Genomic DNA, 16,917 nt, shown 5'->3' with positions numbered 1-16,917 from the left:
GGAAACGATTTGTGACTGGACCACAAGCTTTAAACACGAAACACTCATAAAGGTCGACAGCAGCGTGACGTGAACTTTACTGATAAACTGCAGCACCGAGAGGAAAAAAAGGGATCTGCCTGCAGAACAAACCATGCTGTAAACCAGGAAACATTCATGACTGAGTCTGAACGATTTCACTCTGTCCAGGTTGAGGTTTCACGATGTCTTTGCTAAATTCTGCCTCTTTTCTACCTATGAACTCAACAAACTGCTCGCTCTCTCAAAACTCCGCAAGTACTTTTTGATGAAATTATACTGCATCACAGAGTATGAAGTACTCAGAGTCTGGATGACAAGTGGAGGCTGCACAGAGGAAATACTTGTAATAATGGAAAAAAAAAGGCAGCTCAGCTGAAAGCTCGGTAATACCACATGTAAAACTGACATTCAGTGAAATGGAACAACCTACAGTTCTTCCTTTTATTCTAATGACAATGACATTCTCCATCCCTTTTATCCACAATTCTGACCGCTCTCGGTTTCAATGCCAAACAGCTCTTCAACCTCAATGTTCACTAATACATATTTACACAAGAACAATATGAATAATAGTGGTTTTTTATTCTCCTACGAGGATGGGCAGTTATGCAAACATGCACAAAAGCTGCAGACATTTTGTACCGAGCTCAACTTGAAAGTATGGTGGCGTCTGGGAAAAAAAAAACAAAAAAAAAAAAACAACACAATCAAGGAATAAAAACAATTTTCCTCCAAATGTCAACACTGCAATTAACTGTGTGTAAAGAGCACATCTTAAATGCAGCACATAGGACATATGGATGCACTCTGCGCTTTGACAGATGAGAAAATCCGCCTTGCTTAATGCATCTGTCAGAGAAGTAACACAGCTGACGTGTCTGGCCTGTTTTGTCGCATTCTGCTTGTGCTACAACTCTTTTTTTGTTTCTCTCTCTCTTTTGTACCTCCGTTACAAAATGCTGAATCACATCAGCGAAGATCTGGATTCCCTGAAGGCCGCTTATTATGCTTAATTACTCCCACTGATTGGCTGTTGCACCACATCAGGCCTGAGGGCTGCATGTTTGTGAGCTAAAGGTCTGTGGGTGAATGTGGGTGCAGCTATCAGCAAACATGAAGTCATTTCTGATTGCCGCTCACACATTTACACAGTCACAAGCACATGAAGGCCATAAAATCGGGCTTGATATTGGCTTCCAACACTGCAAGATGCCAAGAGAAGCCTAAACTAACATGCCATTACAGGCTGTGAGCTTAACTACTCCTTTCTTACAACCTTTTCCTTCTGGTTTGAGTAAGCTGCCAATCTGTGTCTGTTCCAAACGACTCATTATCTCTGATGTTTCTGCTTTGACTTTTCATCTGGTGGTGCTGCAGGTGCTAAAGAGCCCGCGGTTACTCAGCACCCACAGCGATCTGCAGCACAAGCATAAAGCCTGCTATATACTCCACGAGAAGCAAAAACTTTATTCTTCTTGAGGTCCCGAGAAGAAAACAACATCATTATGTTCTTGCGGGCGTGATTGAAGACCGCTCTCGACACATTGGACTTGCAGAACTTTTATCTCTTCTGGAGCTCCAAGAAGTATTGTGTGATTAGTCGGATATTTGAAGTGGACGTGGTTAACACGGAAAAAAATGAAGCGGTATTTCTGTATTTTTGCTGATGCAGGTAAAACAAACAGTTTATGACGAATTATTATAATGAATTGTTTAGAGAAAACAACTGATTCAGGTCAGAAAAGACGAACATTTTTACAACATGTAGCATTAAAACACACAAAACACAACCTGCCAAGGATTAAGTTTCTCGTTAAATGTGAAATAAAAGGTTCATTGCACATTGAAGCAGACATTCACACTGAACGCCGCCCACAGTGTTAATCATTCATTCATTTTCCTAACTGCTTAGTCTGATTAAGAGTCAGGGGGAAGCTGGAGCCTATCCCAGCAGCCATCGGTTGAGAGGCAGGGTACAGTCTGGACAGCTCGCCAGTCCATCACAGGGCCACACAGAGACAAACAACCGCTCACACTCATTCCTATGGGCAATTTAGAGTAACCAATCAACCTAACATGCATGTCTTTGGACGGTGGGAGGAAGCCAGATTACCCGGAGAGAACCCCCACATACACGGGGAGAACGTGCAGAAAGACCAATGTCCAAACCCCGCCCCACCAGAGGATCAAACCAGCAACGTTCTTGCTGTGAGGCCACAGTGCTAACCTGAAATGATCGGAGAAAGGACCCAAAAGCAGCACAAGAGATCTGGGCAGATTAACAGTTTTTATTTCAGCCACTTGGTGAGGTTCGGTACTGGAGTTGAACTCTGGTTCCCAATGAGTAGAGCAGAGCAGGGCAGAGTAACTTTCCTCTGGGCCGACAGAGTGGACACCTAGCACAACAAGGTGAGTGAAGATCCACAACTCACGGTTGGGGGTCCTCCAGGACAGAAACCCAGTAACCACTGGGGAGCAGGCTCCAAGGGCAAGGCAGGAAGCGGAAGTCGGGGACAGATCAGGTCGGTAACGGGCAGGCAATTGCGGTCGGAGTGCTGGAAGGTCAGGCATGAGAGCAATGACAATCTGGCAGTGAGTGAATGGTGGAGGCTGCATATATGCGCAGGCTGAACTGATGGGGATTGTGAACAGGTGGCAGACGCAGGTGAGAGCAGTGAACTGATTAGGGGTGTGGCAAGCAGCAATGCTGGAGGAAGCAAGGCTGATTGTGACAGAAACCCCCCCCCAAGGGATGGCCCCTGACATCCCAAACCGCAGCAAAACCGGGTGGGAGGAGGGGGAAACGGGGGAGGGACTGACCAGTAGGACATCATGTCCCCGAGGAACCAGCCGCACCATCCCGGACAGAAGGGGTAACGAGGGACCCGCGACGAACAGGGGCAGCAGCCGGTTGATCAGGATGCTGTCGATGAAAATCGGCCACAAGATCAGGAGCCATGACGTGGCAAGCAGGAACCCAGGACCTTTCCTCAGGACCGTAACCCTCCCAGTCAACCAGATATTGAAGACCCCTCCCCCGCCGACGAGAGCGCAGTAGACGACGCACCACATACACTGGCCCGCCATCAACCATAACAGGAGGGGGGGGCGGAGGAGTCGGAGGGACCAAAGGACTATGGTGAACTGGTTTAATCCTGGAGACATGGAAGGTGGGGTGAACTCTCATGGAACGGGGAAGCTTCAGGCGGACGGCCACCGGATTGATCACCTTCTGAATGGGGAAAGGCCCGACGAACTTCGCCGCCAACTTCCTCGACTCCACCCGGAGAGGTAAGTCCTGAGTGGAAAGCCACACTCGCTGACCTACTTGGTAGGATGGTGCAGGTCTCCGACGATGGTTGGCAGTGGCGGCATAGCGATCCACAGACTGAAGGAGAGCCGAACGAGCCCGGAGCCATGTCCGGTGACAGCGGCGGATGAAAGCTTGGACTGACGGACAGGACACCTCCATTTCCTGAACCTGGAACAAAGGGGGTTGGAAGCCATAAGCACACTGAAACGGAGAGAGACCAGTGGCAGAGCTAACGAGGGAATTGTGAGCATATTCCACCCACAATAACTGTGAAGACCAGGAAGCAGGATCTTGAGAGGCCATACAACGCAAGGCGGTTTCCAGATCCTGGTTCTTACGTTCTGACTGGCCATTGGTCTGAGGGTGGAATCCTGAGGACAGACTGGCGGTGGCACCCAAGAGACTACAGAACTCCTTCCAAAACACAGAGGAAAACTGGGGCCCTCTGTCAGAAACAACGTCAACTGGAAGGCCATGAAGGCGGAAAACGTGATGCAGAACCAGCTGTGCAGTCTCTTTGGCAGACAGGAGTTTAGGCAGAGGCACAAAATGGGCCATCTTACTGAAACGGTCCACGACCTTCAGGACTACGGTGTGGCCGTTGGAAGGAGGCAGACCCGTGACAAAGTCCAACGATATGTGCGACCATGGGCGGTGAGGTACCGGAAGAGGCTTAAGCAGTCCAGCTGGGGATTGGCGAGAGGTCTTGTGTTGGTTGCAGGTGGGACAGGCCTTGACAAATTCCTGGACGTCCTGCTGCAAAGTAGGCCACCAAAACCGTTGGAGGAGGGCTTGTCGTGTGCGAAAGACCCCTGGGTGACAGGAGAGTTTGGATGAGTGGGCCCATAGCAGCACATCAGATCTTAAGGCTGGGGGAACAAACAGACAGTTAGTAGGACAGGAGCTGGGACCAGGTTGACCATCGGTGGCAGCCTTAACTCTCTCCTCAATGTCCCAGGTTAGAGATGCCACCAGGCAAGATACAGGGAGAATAGCAGTTGGGCCAGCAACTGACTCATCTGTCTTTTGGAACTGGCGAGACAGGGCATCTGGCTTAATGTTCTGGGACCCTGGACGATAAGAGAGGGAGAAGTTAAAACGGGTGAAGAACAGGGACCAGCGAGCCTGCCGAGAGTTCAGTCTTTTAGCTGAGAGAATGTATTCTAAATTCTTGTGATCAGTCCAGACAAGGAAAGGCTCCTTAGAACCCTCCAACCAATGACGCCACTCCTCTAGCGCCATCTTAACGGCTAACAGTTCTCTGTTGCCGATGTCGTAATTCCTCTCGGCAGAGGACAAGCGTCGAGAAAAGAAGGCACAAGGATGGAGCTTGTGATCAGTAACAGAGCGTTGGGACAAGACGGCCCCCACGCCGACATCAGAGGCGTCAACTTCGACCACAAACTGCTGCCCTGGGTCAGGCATCTGGAGGATAGGCGAAGAGGTAAACTGCTCCTTGAGAGACTGGAAAGCAGAGGCAGCTGACTGTGACCACTGAAAAGGCACTTTAGAGGAGTGGTAAGAGGAGCAGCAACAGAGCTGTAGTTGCGGATAAAGCGCCGGTAAAAGTTGGCAAATCCCAGGAAACGCTGGAGCTGTTTACGATTTTCTGGAACAGGCCAGGCTGAGACAGCAGAGACCTTTTCTGGATCCATCTTGACCTTCCCCTTTGTGATTATATGTCCCAGAAAAGACACTGAAGAGACATGGAACTCACATTTCTCAGCCTTGACAAACAGGGCATTCTCCAGAAGGCGCTGAAGGACTGACTGAACGTGATGGACGTGTTGCTCCTTGGATCGAGAGAAGATGAGAATGTCGTCTAGGTAAACAAAAACATACCGATTAAGCATGTCCCTGAGAAAGTCATTCACAAGTGCTTGGAAGACAGCAGGAGCATTTGTGAGCCCAAATGGCATTACAAGATACTCATAATGTCCTGTTGGGGTATTGAAGGCCGTCTTCCACTCGTCCCCCTCCCGGATTCGGACAAGGTGGTAGGCATTACGCAGGTCGAGTTTTGAAAAAATGGTGGCCCCCTGGAGAAGCTCAAATGCAGTGGACATGAGAGGCAACGGATATCTGTTTTTTATTGTAATATCATTCAATCCACGATAATCAATACATGGCCTTAGAGTCTTGTCTTTCTTTTCAACGAAGAAAAACCCTGCACCAGCAGGAGAAGAAGATGGGCGAATGATTCCAGCAGCCAGGGAGTCGTTGATATAAGTCTCCATGGCCCTTCGTTCAGGTTCTGACAGGGAGTACAGGCGTCCTTTGGGTGGAGATGTTCCAGGAAGGAGATCTATGGCACAGTCATAGGGGCGATGAGGAGGCAGAGACATGGCCCTTGCCTTACTGAAGACCTGGCGGAAGTCATGATATTCAGGAGGCACTCTGGCGAGGTCAACCAGAGAACAGGAATTGGAGGAGTGAAGTGGGGATGAGGCTTGCTGGAGGCATCTTTGGAGACAAGAAGAACTCCACTCCAAGATGGCCCCAGTAGTCCAGTCGATGTGTGGGTTGTGGAGGCGAAGCCATGGATACCCAAGGATGAGTGGCAGGCAGGCAGAGCTCAGGATGTGAAACTGGATGGTTTCCTGATGATTTCCAGATATCAGCAGACGAACAGGAGAGGTCTGATGTGTGACAGTACCCAATACATGGCCATCTAGTGCTCTGGCAGGAACCGGACGGGACAGGGGAACCCGCTCAAGTCCCAGCTGATGGACCATACCCTCGTTAATGATATAGGCTTCAGCCCCTGAGTCAACAAAAATAGGCAAAGTCTTGGGCCCCTCGGGCAGAAGGAGACGACCCTGGAACAGGAGTCTCTGGCTGTGAGGAGTTGACAAAGCTGTTGAGCTCACCAGTGCCTCCTCCCTTACTGGTGAGCTTTGGCTTTTACTGGACACCCAATGGCGTAGTGTCCAGCAGCCCCACAATATAGACAAAGATTGGACTTACGGCGACGGTCCTTCTCTTCCGGAGGGGGAGGTGAGTCCCAACTGCATAGGCTCCAGATCTCCCGTCTGCTGCAGTAATGGGGCGGTAATGCCTGAAGTCCGTTGGCAGGGGTGAGGAAGAGGAGATCTCCATGTTCTCCCTTGGCTCCTCTCCTGTTGACGAGTCTGGATACGATTGTCTATACGTATTGCCAGTTCAATTGCCCCATCCAGGGAGTTTGGGGTGTCATGAGACACCAGCTCGTCTTTGATGTTGTCAGCCAGACCATGAAGGAAGGCATCACAAAGGGCTGAACCGTTCCAACTACTTTGACTGGCCCTAATGCGGAAGTCAATTGAGTAGTCTGCCACTGTCCTTGTGCCTTGTCTTAGTCCCAGCAGGCCCCTTGCAGAATCAGAACCACTTCTCTCGAATCCAAAGACTTTGCGAAGCTCGGCAGCAAACAGGTCAAAAGAGGAACAAACAGCTGATCTCCTTTCCCACTCTGCCGTTCCCCATAAGCGAGCTCTGCCAGACAGGTGGTTGATGACAAACGCAACCTTCGCCGACTCTGACGCGAAGGTTCGGGGCTGCAGGGCAAACAGAAGAGAGCAGTTGGTGAGAAAGGGACCACAAGTCTCTCGATCCCCTGAGTAACGCTCCGGCTTTTCCACCCAGGGCTCAGGAGTGTCACTGGGCAAAGAGACCGAGGCAGGAGCTGACACATCAGAGGAAGGAACCTGCAGGGGAGAAGAAGCGAGCTGTGAGAATTGAGCCGTCAGTTGTTGCATCTGTGCTGTCAATGCCGCCAGAGAGCGGCCTTGGATCTCAGCTGCTTGTCTGGCCTCCGCAGCCGATGCAGTCAGTATGGCTTCATGTTGCTGCAGAACCCCCTCTATTGTTTCCAGGCGGCTGAGTGGAGTGGGATTGTGCGCTGGGTCCATCTTATGGCCAGATTGTACTGAAATGATCGGAGAAAGGACCCAAAAGCAGCACAAGAGATCTGGGCAGATTAACAGTTTTTATTTCAGCCACTTGGTGAGGTTCGGTGCTGGAGTTGAACTCTGGTTCCCAATGAGTAGAGCAGAGCAGGGCAGAGTAACTTTCCTCTGGGCCGACAGAGTGGACACCTAGCACAACAAGGTGAGTGAAGATCCACAACTCACGGTTGGGGGTCCTCCAGGACAGAAACCCAGTAACCACTGGGGAGCAGGCTCCAAGGGCAAGGCAGGAAGCGGAAGTCGGGGACAGATCAGGTCGGTAACGGGCAGGCAATTGCGGTCGGAGTGCTGGAAGGTCAGGCATGAAAGCAATGACAATCTGGCAGTGAGTGAATGGTGGAGGCTGCATATATGCGCAGGCTGAACTGATGGGGATTGTGAACAGGTGGCAGAGGCAGGTGAGAGCAGTGAACTGATTAGGGGTGTGGCAAGCAGCAATGCTGGAGGAAGCAAGGCTGATTGTGACACTAACCACTATGACACCATGCAGCTCTTGGAGTATTAATTGACCAGTGAAAAATAATATTTTCGTGTTCTTGTGGCCTAAAGACCAAGAAGAAAGTTCTTGCTTCTCGTGAAGTATGAAACAAGTGTAAGAGTAACTCCATTTTTACCCTGCGATCAGTTGAGAATTTTTTCTCCATACATTGAGCGCATGCACAAACACGTCGGCTGCACCAAAGTGCACCTTTTAAAAACATTTTTCTTATGCATTAGGTACTAACACATGCAACAGCTTCACAAATTTCTAGATTTACTTTGGTTGAGTTTCTAGTGTTTGTTTAACGATTATATTTTTTATTAGAATTTGTAAGAGTACTCGATTACTCTTAAAAATAATTGACACAGTACCCGATTCCAAAAGTACTTGATAGTTGCAGCTCTATATCAAATGTAGTCCTTGAGATCCCCCGTCCTGCATATTGATGATGAGTTCATATCAGACCCAATCCGACACGATCCACAAAAACGGAAGTTCCTCTAGTCAGGTGTGTTAAAGTTTGGAAACTTCATGCAGGACAGGGAGTCTGGAGGCAGGATTAAGAAACACCACTTTAATGCACATGTAAATTTAATGTAAATACATGTACGATAAAGAAAATGTGGCAGCAAACCAAATAAATGTCAATTACTTCTTTGTTAAGATTTAATTACAGCATCAGTCATCATATATTCTATTTTATGTTGCATTTTAGTGGTCAGAAAGGTAAAAATTCTCTATGAGTCCACAGTTTCCTGCATAAAAGCAACGCTAGGTAAATTTCTGACATGAAAAGTTTGAGCTTCTGACTGGTTTTGATGGCACACTTACATTACATGCTCCAGCAGCATCCCAAGGCTCAGAAACCACAGTTTATTTCCCTTCCAGGAGCATCAGCTGTGCTTCGCTTTCCCACACAGGCTGTTTTGGACATGTGCTGTGGTTGATTCAGCAACGGTGGATACAGAATTATCCGTAACAAGGAGTCGCCACTGTGAGAAAATCAGCCTAATTTCTGTAGTGCTGCTTTAAGCAGACAAGACAAAACACTTTGTAATTATTTGGTTTCAGTATATTTTCAACATCAAGCTCTTCTGTTATAACTGTTTTTAATACAATATTTTTAAGGCAAAATACTGCAAAAAACTTGTTATTTTGGTTGTTAATATATACTAGTCAAAAAAGGAACAAAAGTCCAAGAGACAGACATGACAGATGGTAATTGATGCCTGAAAAAGCAGTCGAGGACACAGTTAATGGCACCATGACCATAAACAAAGTAGTAACGTACATGTGAATACAGATCATGTATAATAAATGATGAAAGCTAAAACTTTCTCCTTTTATGGGTGAAGATAAAAATGATGATCAAACGTTTTCCAACTCTGTAAAACTCCCATCGACTCCAAAGAGAAAAACTTTCTCTCCAAATGTAAAAAACAAAGAAAGAAAAATCGCCATTCATGTTAGCGTGCACGTTCTGAGAACTGACAGCTGAGAAAGAAAAAAACAAAACACAACAAAAGAGAAGACTAAAACAGCACCAGCAGTGTGATTCAGAGAAAACCTCTCCGGACATCTCCATCGTTTAGAAAGAGCCAAGCTTCACCGCTGTGTGGATGCCCAACAGATCTTCGAATAGTTCTGTCTCAGTTTTCCTTGTCGAGTTAACAGCAACGCCATCAAAAATCTGCAAAACAGCCAGCTGAGGGGATGCAGGAGCCTGCCGCCGAAGTTGCCGTAGAGATGTTTAAATGTGGGGGAGCTATCTCGCCCCTCCTGCTGGGAGTGTTGACTCACAGGAAACGATACAGAGATTGTCCGTTTAGGCCCTGCAGGCAGATCAGCGTTCCCCACAGATTGTAATATGTGGCTGCATGCTGGTATTTTATGCTGATTTGATTGTCAAGTGTCATAATAGTCCTCTTTCCCTTATCCGGCACTGTTTCCATGGAAACATTACTTTTCTTGTTCAAAATGAACAGTTGTGCATGAGGCTGAGGTTAATTATGCTTTGAAATGCTGCATCATATGTAATCTGACTGTGTCCAATCACCAGGATGTCAAACTGAAGGGAATGTGGTGTTGTGTTGCATCATGGTACACATCAACAACGACCAGTAAGTGTCTTTTTTGATGACTAAAAGATCATTTTATCATAGTATTTTGCAAATTATTTAAAAATGCATGAAGACCCAGTCTGCACTGGGATCCAGATGCTTGCATTCAATCAACTACTGTTTTTAGAACCGGTGTCATTTTGTTTGGACCAGGAGGTTCAAAGCATTGTTTCTGCTGCATTTACAGCATTTATTTCTGTAGCGCGGAAGGAAAACACTGGAGCAGACTTTGGCAATGGCAGCTTAACAAAAAGCCCCTACTAGATAACTATACAAAAAAAAAAAAAAACCTGTATCACATGCATCTGTTATGATTTGATGCTTCAGACAAGCTTCCACATCAGGGTTTACCAACTCCAAAACTCCTGGACCAGTGTTGAATTCCAGATGTTTCCCTGCTGCAACACATCTGATTCAAATCAATGGGTCATAAGAGGCTGGTGCAGAACTTGACCACAAGAATCATTTCATTTGAAACATGCAACTTTATTATCTGTTCCATTGCATGAACTAATAATAGTCTTTGACATGACTTCATATCATCAAAAACCTTTCCTACAAAAGACATTAACACCAGTAACTAAAAGCAGCACAGCCTATTTTGTGCAAAGATATCACACTGAATGATTTCTTTTCATTGTTTTGTTTCCTGGCAAGTTGAGTTAAAATGAGAGAGTTTGGCCACAGCCTCATGCTAAACACAGCTAATGAGCTGGATGTTAAAAGATGTGAAGCTGCTGGGCGGGGCTTTCTTTTGGAGCAGACCAATCAGAACTGTTTTACTATTTTCGGATTGATATATCGAAAAAGATAGAAATATGAATACTTTAAATCTATAATACAAATATATTATAATATCAATATGTGTGTGTGTGTGTGTATATATATATATATATATATATATATATATATATTTAACTGGCGTGAAACGTGTAAACTAGTGTTTATATGTTGCCGTTCTGCTTTCTGCTGTGTCGTGTGTCATCAGAGGCAAGTCCAGTAAAACAGCTGAAATTATTTTATTCCTCAATATCTTTTTGTCATTTTTTGTTTCAAGTCATAAAAGGAAAAAGTAGTTGGACTAAGAAATTGAGGTTAGTAGAATTAAGAACAAAATCCTAATGGCTTTAGGGAGGAACTGTTGCCATGGTTACTAACTTATTTCCTTTAAAGTGATGCATTACAATGTTAAACTGACTAGACTCAGCGTTGCTGCATTGAATCATCTTCTTTCTAAATTTCCCGTCCTGATTACAAACACAAGCAACACTTCAAGGCTGACTCAGGATGATGTACAACTCTGGATTTCAGCTCCTTCGGGCAGCGTGGAGTCTTCGTCATCATGAGGACAACTCGGTTATACAACCCCATCTGCTCCGTGAATACACAGCTCAGACACACAAGTAGCTGAAAGGCTGCGGGAGAACCTCGGAGTGATTAGGCGCACAGATCTCTGCACATACGTGAGGATCCAAACGGACTTGAAAGCAACAACGGATACAAGAGGCTGAATTCTTTAACAAACACACACCATAAGTGGAAAGTAACAGTTGTGAAAATCTGTCTCCAGTAAACAGAAAGACATCTGGTCATGATTACATTCAACACTGACAGCAGGACGTCCCTTCTCCTGCATCAGTCCTTCTCCAATGTGAGCTTTATTCTCCTCTCCTAAGTCCTAGTCGAGCCAGGAAATACGATCGTATTCGTCCAGCGCTCACATCTCTGCACCGGCTTTCTGCTGCCCTGAGAATCGATTTTAAAACAGCTCTGCTTGTGTACAAGTCCCTTAATGGTCTAAAACTAGGTATATTACTGACATGTTAGATCAATATGAACCATCCTGCGCTGTTAAACTCTGGGAGAAACCTCCTGGTGGTTCCCAGTCTCCAGACTACACATGGTGAGGCTGCATTTCACTTCTATGCAGCTAAAGTCTGGAACAGTCCAGCGGATGATGTCTGGTGTGGCTAAACACGTTTTTATTTTGTCGTGCTTATGGCAGCAGAGCTTATTCATTTTATTTAAGTATATTTGTTGTTTTTAACTTTTTAACTCTTAAAAATGAACATTTATTTTTATCGTTTTATTCTTTTATTTTGTTGTTTTATTTTTGTTTGCTGTGAAGCTCATTGAGTTGCTTTTTTTGCAGGAAATGTATCGTATAAATAAAACTGCCTTGCTTCTCTCACTGTCCATCTTGGTTTTCTCTGGACTATGTCTACAGATACACGATTGCTCAATTTCACATCAACCGCAGTATCAAACACCAGGATTAAATTACTGTAAAGATCCTTTTATATTGTTACATTCCATTATAAATGGTCTGAATTCTGACAGCAGAATTGAACAGACATGTCTGCGTGTTGCAGCTTTGTGCCACTTCGTCTTTGGTCCATGTGGATTGCAAAAAAAAGGCACATTGGAGTCCAAGACTAAGTGAAGAGTTATTTCCTGTAAAGCATGACATAGAAATCCTGCAATATCCCACAACACCTGCATGATAACCACCACTTTGTATATGTAAAAGTAAATGCACTGTAAATGACCTTAATGTTTATTCAATGTAAATTTTAGATCAAATGTTATTATGTCATTTGCAATTTTGTAATTATGTGCAACTCAGGTTGGGTTAGGGTGCAAAGCCAGCTAAGCAGCGTTAACTGAACTTAGCATTACATAAAGAAAAAAATGCCCTGAAATGGACTGATTGTTACACATCTGATTATATCTGAGTCAACTTAGAGTTTACAAATAAAAAGAAGGTTATATAAAAAAGATAAATAATATTACTCTTCATCCTTGTGCATTTTTCTTTTTGAAGTAAAAAAAAAACCAACAACCTAGAAATGGGGGGAAGGGCATAATTTACCTACTACCACCTTTTCCCCCGAATAACCAGGAATATAAGTAAACTATTATAATAATAACTCTTTCAAATGAAAGAGTAGCCGTACAGCTGCTATTGCAGGTTCACTGAACACCTCCTTATATTAATAGAAACTTTGTAAAACCCTCTTCTAAACACCAGCAGACACAGCTTGTGTGGTTCTTTTGTTAAAATGGTCTACCTGTGTCTCCTCACTGTGTGTGTCTAATGAAGTAAAACTGCTGAGCTCAGCAACCTGCATCAGGATTTATTCCTGCAGCAGAAGTTGTGGAGACAATACACAGATTCTCTGAGTTCACTTTGGGAAACAATGGAGCCACCACAAAAGAAAAAGTATGTCGTCCCCCACAGATGCACCACTTTTGGATAATCTGTGCTGTCAGTGAGGGGTAGAAACATGTGTAAAACTTACAACCCACAGTAAGACAATGCTTCACACAAAACACTTTAAATCCTGTATCAAAAACCAACCAACCAACTACATAGATGCTCTGCAGCACACACTAACCTCCATACTGTAGCTGCAGACGAAGTGTTTTATTCTTGTTATAGATCCTGTCATGTGCAGACATGTTCATATAAAGATACATATGTATACGTGTGTGATATACACCTACATATAATATATATTTTACATGTGAAAACACTCTATGAGCATGTACTTTGTAACTGTATGAGTGAATAGTTAGTCGTTTTGATTGTCTCTTATCCTTTATTTCTAAAAACTCTCTCCAGCATCATGCCATTTAAATCCAGTGCATCACGCCATATTTACTGCAACTGGTTGTTGCTTTACCTTTTATTGTCTGCACTTTGTTTCCATGCTGTTGTGACCTGTTCAGAGACAATTAGATGTAAATTAGCTGCTCGGTGAACTTCGCTTGTCGCAGCCTTCTGTGTGGGTTCAAACTCAGGCCATGAGCTGTGTAAAAAGCTGGCTGTTTACACTTCTGACTGCTTGTTTTTAAATTAATATATTCAATTTATTTTCCTCAAAACAAATCAACCATAAGGAATCAAAAATGTTACATACGATTTAAAGTCCCATAAGTCTTTCTAGGTGGGTGTTTCCAAACACCTGCCATGCACTTACATCATATTTAAGATAATTTAAAACAGTTGACACATAAAACTTCAGGAATGCATTTCCAACAAATTGACCACAACACTGGCGTAAAAGTTGTGACTCATTGATTAGTATCATTATGTTAAATGTGGACTGGGCGATTGCCATTAAAATTGAACACGATAAGAAGATTTTCCTGATTTTAAATGTGTACACTCCATATGAGAGTTATCAAAATGAAGATGAATGTCTAAATAGGCTTGGTTTTATAAATTCTTTTATTAAAGAAAGTGATTATAATTGCATATTTGTAGTGGGTGATATGAATGCTGATGTTTCAGATCGACAATCCCTATTCGGAAAACATTTAACTCAGTTCGGTCAAGATAGCAAGCTGATTCTTTCTAGTAAAGAGATCCTGCCAGGAGATAGTTACACATACAGCAGTGAAGCCTGGCATCCTACATCCTGGCTGGATCACTGTATATGCACAGCTGATGCTCATGAGTGTCTAGAAAACATAGAGATCTTGTATAGTTTGGCTACAACTAATCACATTCCTGCTGTTACGGAATTAAATATTGAGAATTTACCAGAACTGAGCATTGATCATGATTGTGATCAAAGAGAGAAATTAGACTGGGCCAGATTTACTAATGATGACCTATGGCACTATAATTTGATGACAGATAGAAGTTTAAGTACTGTTGATATTCAGAATGTGGCTATTCTTTGTTATAATATTAATTGTTAAAGTCTGGAAAATAGTGATGATGTGTGAACCATGTATGAAAAATTGTAAGTTGTTTGAATAATGATGGTAAACTGTTCTGTCAAAGGAAATGGAATTATTCGTTTTGATTGCCGATTTTTGTAGATTAAAAACAAAAGCAATATAGAAAACTTTTTTTTGCTAGTTATTTTACTTGATTTCAATTAGTAAAAAACAACACAGTCGCCAGACCATCATTCTGCTGCTATAAAGCCCAAGAAAACAAGTAAAAGAATTTTTTAACAAAAAAATCGGTTATAAAATTGTGAAGCAAAAAATCCTGATATTTGATTTTTTTCATTTGATTTTCCTACCCCTATAAAATACCCTTTATATCGTCCAGAGACTGAGAAATAAAAACTTTGTTCTTTTTTCTCCAGAAGGCCTGAGCTGGCCAGCGCACTAACCTGTCCACGGGTGGCGGCGTCCCCATTGGGGGCAAACCACTTTAATAATTCAGGAGCAGCTCAAAGACTCCATAGCACTCGACTGCTGGTGTTTTTCTTCAATGTGACACTAAAGTTTCTTTTAGAAAAATGCCTCAATGCCATAGAGAGACTAAAGAGGGTAGGAGCTTTAAATCTTTAATGAGTATCTGTCATAATGATTGTATAAGCTGAAGCTTGCTGGTTCCTAACAGCCCATGGGTGAAGAAAACACATGAGAAACTGTGTTTTTGTTAGAAATAAAGACCTGCGACAGCCGATCAGACTGAGTGGGCAAAATTCCTTTCTGCTGTACGGCAACCCTACAAGTCTTTCACCAGGAAAAAAATACCCCACCTTGTGTGCGACACTCACAAGAGGTGACAAGCTCTGTAGTCCAATGTTTGCTCACAGGAGTAAACCAAACACTGAATTACTGCCCTGAAATAAACAGGTAGTTAAAGGAGAAGGCGTGTAAGAGCTCAGACCACAAGAAAAGATCTTTTTCCACTTCTTCCTTTTTGCTTTTACTTCACTTATGTATTTTCCATTCTGTGCTGCCTTAGACTAACAATCGACAATCAAACTGCAATTGTTCCCTTTAACAGCAGACCACCAACCAAAGCACCACTCACTGTTCACGTCTTCTTTCTGCAAATGTCAATTTAGCAGACCCGTAAGGTTCAGATCATTTTTACAGCATAGAAGGCAAGCAGCAGGATGTGAAGTGGATGTGGGGGAAGGGGGTGGTCCTGTGCCTCCGGTGGCGCTCCACATCCAGACAGCCTGGACTCACCAGAGCAGCGCGGTAAGCTCATGAGACGCAGGCCATAGCGGCTTTGGAAAACCTATCCCCTGACATTTTCCATTCATAAAATTCCTGGAAATGAGATGAGGATTGGGGGGGGGGGGGGGGGGGGGGGGGGGGCGCTGCTGCCTTGTGTCTGTGCTTTTTTCAAACGTTTTTTTTTTTTCTTTTAGTTTTACTGTGATTGGCAGAATGAGGTTTTAACCTAATGTCTCTTCCTTCCCAGCTTCTCCATGGCCTCTTTCTGTATTCCTGCCAACATTACATAAAAGGAGCGCACATTCCAAGTGAAGTGGTTACAAACGAGGGGCTTTTATGACGTAGAAACATTGTCATTACTCTGTACGTACAGAAGGGCTGCATTTTAATGGAAAATTCTGTATCGCTCTCACTTTCTGATTACAGAAAAAAACAACACAGTTATATTAAAAACAAACTCTTTAACCTCTAAAAAATACCTCAAACACCAATTAGTTTAAGATACAATGTGTTCCACTTTAACATTATTAAGTCTTCCCATCAACACTGCAGCCCTGCCGTGTCAGAAACCATGTCAGTCAGTCAGCTTCAAAGCAGATTAAAGAGGAAAATTTAACCGAAGATATTCTGTTTTTTGATTAAACACAAAGCAGATTAATCTGATTAATGCTGAAAAGGTGAAAAAGTCCACAACTTGTCCAAAAAAGACGACCTCACTAATGGCAGGAAACCACAAAAGGAAAACAAGTCAAGTTTTCTGAATCCATATGTCTAATTGTGTTCTCTTTCATGTGCCTGAGGTGCAGCGGTAGACCCGCCCTCATCGTCACTCATCCCCTCTGAACAAAATCCATTAATTACGTTGTCCATTCAGTGATTCATCATTTTGTATGGCGGTGTTGTCACCTATTTCCCCTTTTAACTTATTCAGTTTTGGCACAACTGATGACGTGTAAGAAGTTAGAAAAGAGAAATTACATGCAGATCAGGATGCAAAGTTTTTTTTTTTTTTGTGGGTGAAACACAAAACAGAAAGTTATTACTGAGATGAACAGAAAGAAAAAAAACACTTTTTAGTGTCCTGTTGATTATTTT

The sequence above is a fragment of the Telmatherina bonti genome (assembly GCF_933228915.1).
Source record: "Telmatherina bonti genome assembly, chromosome: 3".
NCBI classification, from domain to species: domain Eukaryota; kingdom Metazoa; phylum Chordata; class Actinopteri; order Atheriniformes; family Telmatherinidae; genus Telmatherina; species Telmatherina bonti.
Note: the sequence above shows the minus strand (reverse complement) of the source record.